The sequence below is a fragment of the Capsicum annuum genome, chromosome 1, assembly GCF_002878395.1.
Source record: "Capsicum annuum cultivar UCD-10X-F1 chromosome 1, UCD10Xv1.1, whole genome shotgun sequence".
Taxonomy (NCBI): Eukaryota; Viridiplantae; Streptophyta; class Magnoliopsida; order Solanales; family Solanaceae; genus Capsicum; species Capsicum annuum.
In genome coordinates this window covers 163,884,473-163,892,326 of record NC_061111.1, presented here as the reverse complement: position 1 = coordinate 163,892,326, position 7,854 = coordinate 163,884,473, and the positions used below count along the sequence as shown (strand labels likewise).

The 7,854-nt window shown below is 31.4% G+C and overlaps 1 pseudogene; it reads right to left on the bottom strand.

The window, feature by feature from the left end:
* Nucleotides 1–579: 579 nt before the first annotated feature.
* LOC124892460 lies at nt 580–685 on the bottom strand (annotated as a pseudogene).
* Between the last annotated feature and the right edge of the window lie 7,169 nt (nt 686–7,854).

The following is a 7,854-nucleotide window of genomic DNA, read 5'->3' as shown; positions in this document are numbered from 1 at the left end:
TGTTATATTAGTAATAGTGAAAGTAAATACTAAATAAATGGTAGAACATACTACTGTGATACAGAAAACATCACATCTAAGTTTAAGATTTGAATAGTCCAAAGAATTTGAGTTCTTGAAAGTTGTGACTTTGTTTTAAAAAACATATTCTGGTCAAATATTTTGTCATCTCAAAATGGAGTGTTCCATACATTGGAATGGAGAATATACTTTATTTCTTTGAAAAGGTGTCAAAAGAAGAAAAATTATGATTTCTACTATATATGCATACTAAAAGATAAATGTACTGGAGAGGGGAGTTATCGTTAGATTAAGCTTGAAATATAATGCAGATAGGCAGTATCAAAAAACATTTAATTAAGATGGCTCTCGAATTTGATTTATGATTGCCCCAGGAAAACAGTAGAGAGGTTGTTCGCAAAAATAATTTTTTTGGCATATTTTATTAAAGAGCTTCTTTTTGAGATATCACATAGAATGACACAAATTGTTCAGAACAAACTAAGTCGGTATATCCATTAAGTAGCTCACTGCTAATCTTAATCCTATAATTGAACCAATCAGCTACATACTCGCAACACAACATCTATATGAGCAACTACGGTAACTGATAACAGGTAAAGCCCAAATGCTATTACTATCTCTATCGGGAGAGATGCCAACCATCTCTCCTTTCTACGAACACAACGAAACCACAATGTCATAACAATCTTTCATGATGAGCAAGTAATGCTTCCAATTAAATAGCTCGAATAGAGGACATCAATTTTGCGTGTCAATTCTAACACCATACATGGTTAGGTTTCAAGTCGGATCTCCCAAAAAAAATTATATGCATGACATGGTTTAGCACAATAAGTTACCACTTCCGAAATCATAATACTTAGAAATAGGCAAAGAGATTCCATAAGGACCTGGATTTTGGTTATTCCAACAGGGGAAGCTGCATTCATCTCTGTAATCTTAGACTCCTTCTCCACGATCAGAGCCTTTTCGAACTTAGGCTATTCTTAAACTCTCCTTAATTTTGGGCCTTTTCAGATTTGGTCCATTATTAAACTATCCAATATTTTTTGGGGATAAACTAAGTTTCACTTCCTTCTTTCCAATTTATATTTTCCAGTTTGGTCTTTTTTTTCACACATGTTAAGAAATTTTACAAACAAGGATAAATAATTTAAAAAAGAAGTAATTGCAAGGATAATATAGAGAATATTTAATTAATTCTTTCTTGATTTAATAAGGTGAATAATTAATATTAGACAATTATTTTTATTAATTAAGATGACCAATTAATATTGAATAAAGGGAGTATAATATATTTTAGATGGATATGCAATTCAAAAATATAGAAAAGTTTCAACATTTGTGGTCTAAATTAAATTATATATTTTTTTATTATAAATCATCTCATCGAGAGTTAAATTGACATTTTTTACTAATAATTTTTAAATAAATGAGTCATTCATTTGGGATTTATTAAAAATAAAAATACGCCATTTAATATCGAGAATGATGATGAATACAATATGCGTGCACAAATTGGTTCAAATAAGATTATACATCTTATGTTCAATTGTGTTCTAAGGAAACAATATGTTTTTTAAACCTTTACTTTCTTGAAATACATTTACAATAATTGTTAAAGTTGTATCTTTTTACTCAAATTTTCACTCCTTAAATATAAATAATATGTTATGATATTGATGTATATCAATTTTAGTGAATGTCCATCAAGATCTATTAAGATCTAGTTGATATCTATTAGGATTTGAAGTATATGTCTTTTAGTGGGAAACTAGGAGTAAATTTTTCCTATAAATAAAAGGACTTCTTCATTATAAATCATCCCTCAAAAAACATAACAATTAATTATTCCCTATAAATAGAAGGACTTCTTCATTATAAATCATCCCTCAAGAGAAATAACAGTTACTCTCTCTTTACTCTCTATTCTTCTTCTTATCATAATACGTTATCAGCACAAAGTTCTAACCAAAATTATATCTCTACACCAGGTATGTAGAAGGGTAGAGTAATTTTGGATTTGATAGTAGATTTAAAGTACTCAGCTAGTTTGAATTGATTGTTTCTTGATGCTAAGTGACATGTGACATAATTCTTTCTAGCATATCAATTGACACGTGTCAGTTTGAAGCAACAATTTTTACTATTGCATATAGCTCAAGTTATATATTGATTAATTAAAGTTTATACTCCTCGGAAATTTGAGAGTTAAAAAGAAAAAGAAAAAAAGGTAATCGATGTTGTGATTTTATTCGATGGAGTAATATTTGATATTAAAAGAACACGTCGACACGTATGTGGTGTTTTCACTTCCAAGGTATAAAAACTTATAAGATGTCAGATTGGATCTACATATAGTTTTATATTCTAATATGCACTAGAAACTTCTTGCACTTTATATTGTTTTTGTTTCTTTTACTAGTATTGATGAGATTACATAAATACGTTTTTATCATTTTTTGATTGCTAATTATGATTCTTAGGAATCATCATATGATGTGATCTTGTTTCTGTTAATTATCAATTCTTATATATACACAACTAATTGCATATTGGATCTGAGAGAACTAATTTGTTTTGAGATTATTTATTTCTTATATTTATTTTTGAAGAACAACATTGTTAAAAATTATGATGATGGATTCAAGTCTTATCCTATTAAAAGTGTACGACATCGGGTTAGAGCCCGATGCACCATGATAATAAGATGTTGGATTCAAGTCCATTGATTTATGAGCCTAAGACGTCTTTATATGGATAAGACGTTGAATTTGAATCTCAAGGCACCATGTGTTTTTTATGAAAAGTCATAAAACTTTTCCATTGAATATGCTCTATTCCATGAAGTGGATGTGGTAGTAATATATGATAGGTCTGAAAGATGACAATTTGCTCTATTCTTAAAGTGAATGTGATAGCAATATATGATATACTTTGAGAGATATGTATACCTCGATGTGCTCCTGAAATAGCAATATCATGAAAGAGGTTATAAGCTATCAGAATTTGATAGGCTTAAGGCACAATTATATTTTATTTCTGGGGAATGAGAAGATTATTAATGCAAACGTGCACTTGATTGTATGGTATCACAAAGCTATCAGAATTTGATAGGCTTAAGGCACGATTATATTCCATTCATGGGGAATGAGAACCTTATCAATGCAAATGTGCACTTGATTGTGATGGTATCACAACTCACCTCCAAAAAGATAGAATAACTGAGAAGGGTTATTTTGAAATCTACTTCTAAAGTAGTAAATCTGAAATTTATTAATGTAATAGTAAATCTAAAATTTACTAAAGCAAAAATATACATGTCATGGTAAACTTGTATTTACTACTTTAAATGAATTCATAAGTTGATATGAACGATTGTGATGTCTCAAAGATGTGCATATTGAGTATCAGACATGTATTAAAGAATTAGAAAATTCTTTAAGAGTTGTTTATGTCGCTTGTTCTCATGATAATTTGGTTGGACCAACTAATATTGAAATTGAATTCCTTAAAAACTGAAAAGTATAAAAGGTGAATAAGGGCTCATTTACTTGTCTTGTGATCTGTTTAGATGCATTGATATAAGATGATAACTTGTACGTTTATTGTCAACCTGTAGTTTGACATTCATAAAATTGCTTGCTCACCAAAATTGAGTTAAGAGCATAACTTTCAGATTGTATAATCCAGACAATTCATCTTGATAATAATGGTTTGACATTGAATGTCTTTGATAAATAGCTAAACCATTGCTCATGAGAACAAAGCTTTATGTGTTGGCTTGAAATATTATGTATATGAGTACATGTATGCTTCAAACCAATAAATTATGATTAATTCCCTCACAGTGTTGGTTCCAGGTCTAGAACCACATGTTTTTAGGAGAAATTTTTTACTTTTAAGAGTCGCCACTTAATTTTGAAAAGGAATTAAGAAACCTTAATAAGATACTTTACAAGATCCAAAATTGAAAAATCATTTAAGTTTCAAAGATTCTAGTTCCTATTAACATTTTAGGAAGGTGTTAGACACCTAAAAGGTCCGCTAACTTACGGTTATCCGCACTGTGACCTTAATAAGATACTTTAAACAATCCAAAATAGAAATATCGCTTAAATTTCAAAGATTCTGAATAAGCGGTTCCTATTAACGTTTTAGGAAGGTGTTAGGCACCTAAAATGTCCGCTAACTTGCGGTTATCCGCACTGTTTGAAAACGTCTTTTGACTAACTTCAATTGATTGTTGAAAAATGATTGATTTTAGAAAAACAATTTGTGTAAAATAGATGTTGACGACTTAGTAGGGATTTTAACTAAGTCTAAATAACTGAAAGGAAAAATAAACACATAAAAGGAGAAGGGGAGAAAATAAAGACTTAGGCTGTTGGGCCAACTCAATAGTCTATGTCCTAATCTAATTGAGCTTTCGGTCCACCTGTACCTGTCCTAAACTATTTTTCTTTTCAGGCCCGTTGACCCAAAATCTGCTCCACCTGTAATAAATACAACTTTGGCTTCGTGGCCCGGATGAATGAATGAATAAATAAATAAATAAAATAAAGACAACAATACTTAAATAAATTAAACAAATGAGACTTTTGAGTCTCCTAGCCTCTTCAAATGTGGGTCTTTAACCCAACTTTCTTCTTCCAACTCCTTGTGTTTATATGCCATGGAATCACTTTTGGACTTAGAACTTTGGGCTTGACTCGATGAGATGGGCCACATTGGTCCATTAAGGAATGCAAGGGAAAAGAGTCCGTTCGAACTCCAAAACGGATTCACATGCAAGGAAAGAAATAAAGGAAATTAATATGCATTCAATGTACAATGATAACATATGAAAGACAATACACGAAATATGATGAGTAAAAGGAAAACCATTATAATTCATGATAGGAATAGATGACGGGATCAGAAATGTAAAAGATGCAAGTCACTAGTGGAGAGAATGCAAACTTACTTTAAAGAAGAAAGAATTGCTTAAAAATTACACCTGATTTAAGTGGAAAGAAATGAGATGGATTTAAACATACCAAAATTGCAAACAAACATTTAGGCAAAGGAGAAACAATGAATACATATAGAAATCAGTATATCCAATGATACCATAAACAAGATACATTAACTAATACAACAAAATTTCAGCTACCAATCCCTTAGATTTTAAAGAAGACAACATAGCAATCACTTCCTAGGAAAAACTCTTATGCGCAATAAAAAAAACAAATATATATGATACTCTATTACTACTGTAGAAAAGTCAAAAGCAAGAAATGAATGAATGAAAACTACAAGGATAGTTCACCAGAATTTATAAGACGCCAATTATAAGGTTCTCATCCCGAATGTGGACCTTGTATACATCTTACTATCCAGTCACTTCCTTGATTTAATGCTCATCATGATCACAGCACTAGGCTAAGGGCGCCGAAGTGATTCTTCCAACTAAACAGACATTCTACATGTGAGGTCCATGACTACAATTCCTGGATCACTTCTAATTTAGTAACAGACAAGAAAATGGATTTTGGTTGATTAAAATAATGCCCGAGCCAAGTGGATAAACTTAAATATCAGTATTCCATAAAGATGGTCAAAACATTCTAAAAAAAAAAAGATAAATAACAGAGTAGGCCTCGTACGACATAGGACACATGCTTCAAACGACTGAGGCTTGTGAAAAGAAAAAAAATATCTTTGGGCAACATCGAAGTAAAATATTTACAAAAAATCTTTCTTTACAAATGTAAAGCGCGACAAACCTCAAATAAGAAAAATAAAATCAATCAGGCCATTAATTGAAGTAGGAAATCAAAACCAAGATTGTAGAAGGGACACAATATCAATGCAGTCAACAATTAAGTAGGGATTCCACATGTCCCTCTCATATCAAATAACAATATAGGTTTCTTTTAATTTGAATCAAGCATTAATTCAAGTAATACTCATAAACATGAAACAGACAGCAATCAAAAGATCATAAGCCGGGTATGACTTCAATTAAGCACGCATATTTGTCAATATCAATCAAGATCAATACATTAATCATGGATAAGAGAAAGCCAAAATGAGAAATGCAAAGCTACATAGTGATACAAGCTATGATGATTACAGAGAGAGTTGTATAGAAGTTATATACTAGTAATTATCACAAAAAGTTTGCAATTAGAATGCTCTCGAAGAGAAGGTGCAGCCAGATAAAAATTATTTTCCCAAACTGAAATTTATGGTCACTAATCACCAGCTTTCATCTTAATAAATTAGGAGCAACCAGGTAATACAATAATCACACACAAAAAATCCTAAGGCCTTCAACGGCTTCTACAGCAACAATCCCAACACGCCGAAACACAAATTATCTCCACAAAACAGCACACTGTATCACTAAAAGAAAACTACAACTTCAGAAGGTTGAGATGAAGCAAAAATAGTCAGAAACTTAAATAAAATGGGATATTACCTATTTGGGAGAAGTAAAACAGGACTACAAGCTGACGTCGGACTCCACCACCACCGAAAAGCTCAATGCCAATACGTAAAACTTGACTAAACGACTGCTACTCCCTAAAATCTTTGCTGAACAAAGTTGCTCTTTCTCGAAACCAAATTACTCTTTTACAAAACCCTTTTTCCTTGACCCAAAAGAAAAAAAAATTCAACCTAACATTTTAGAAAATTTTCTAACCCCCTCTTTTTCTCCCAAAACCCCCCTTTTATTGAGAATCGATTAGGGTTCCTTCTTGTGTCTTGAACGATGTGGGAATCAAGATAAGATGAGGGTAATTTTAGAATTGATTTTTGAGAGAAAATTCAAAAACTTAGCTCTGGATAGGGTTTTTAGCTAACAGGTGTCCCAATTTCGGATTCACTTGAACAAATTTCAAAAATGGCTAACAACAATTGGGGGAAATGGATCATTTTCCCAAGAACCAACAAAAATTTATCAAATATGTATGAATTCATACAAGTTATCGTGAACGTTGGAGGTGACACCTAACCTCATTTCTAGAAGATTCAAGGGTTTCTTCACGTGAACCCATGTGCGACACGTGAAGAAGGCTGCAAATGGGTTGATTTGGTTGAAATTGGGTTGAAGATGGATCAGTTTGTGAAGTTGATGGATTTGTCATGTATATGTTGTTGTTCGGTTGATATTGTTTTTTTTTATATGCAGTTTTTCTACTTTGGAGGAGAAGGGGAAAAGATAAGGAAGATTGGGCTGGGTCGAACGGCTTTGGGTGTTGGGCTGGCTGTTTGTTGTTGGGGTAATCAAGCTAAAGGGAAAATTGCGCTGATGGAAGTTGGTTTAATTGGTGTAATGGGCCAATGGTGGGGTTTAAAAATCTAAAAATTCCACAAATACACAAATTAAGTTTTCAATATTATAAAAAATCTCAACTCCCTAAACATATTACAAAAATCCCAACATATACATAGAATGTCATGTATATGCCGGCTATGTTATGTATATTAATAGGGAGAGAGAGTAAAGTAATTAAAAAAGTGGGAGAGAGTGCAATTACTTTCAAAAGGGTTGGTATTTATGTTATTTATACTTTAAAAATTGAATTTTTATTAAATCTAATTGGGGTTATTAAATAACCCTAATTAAATTTAATTGGATTAAAAATAACTCTAATTAAATTTAATTGGATTAAAATAATCCCAATTAGGAAATGATAATTTTGAGAATTAAGATTGAATTACAATTTAGGCGACTTAGTTAAACTCCAACCAAATTCAATATCCATTGTCAATTGTATTATAATTGGGGCCAATTTGATTTCAATTGAGGTCATATTTAATTAGTTCGCTAAATTGAAT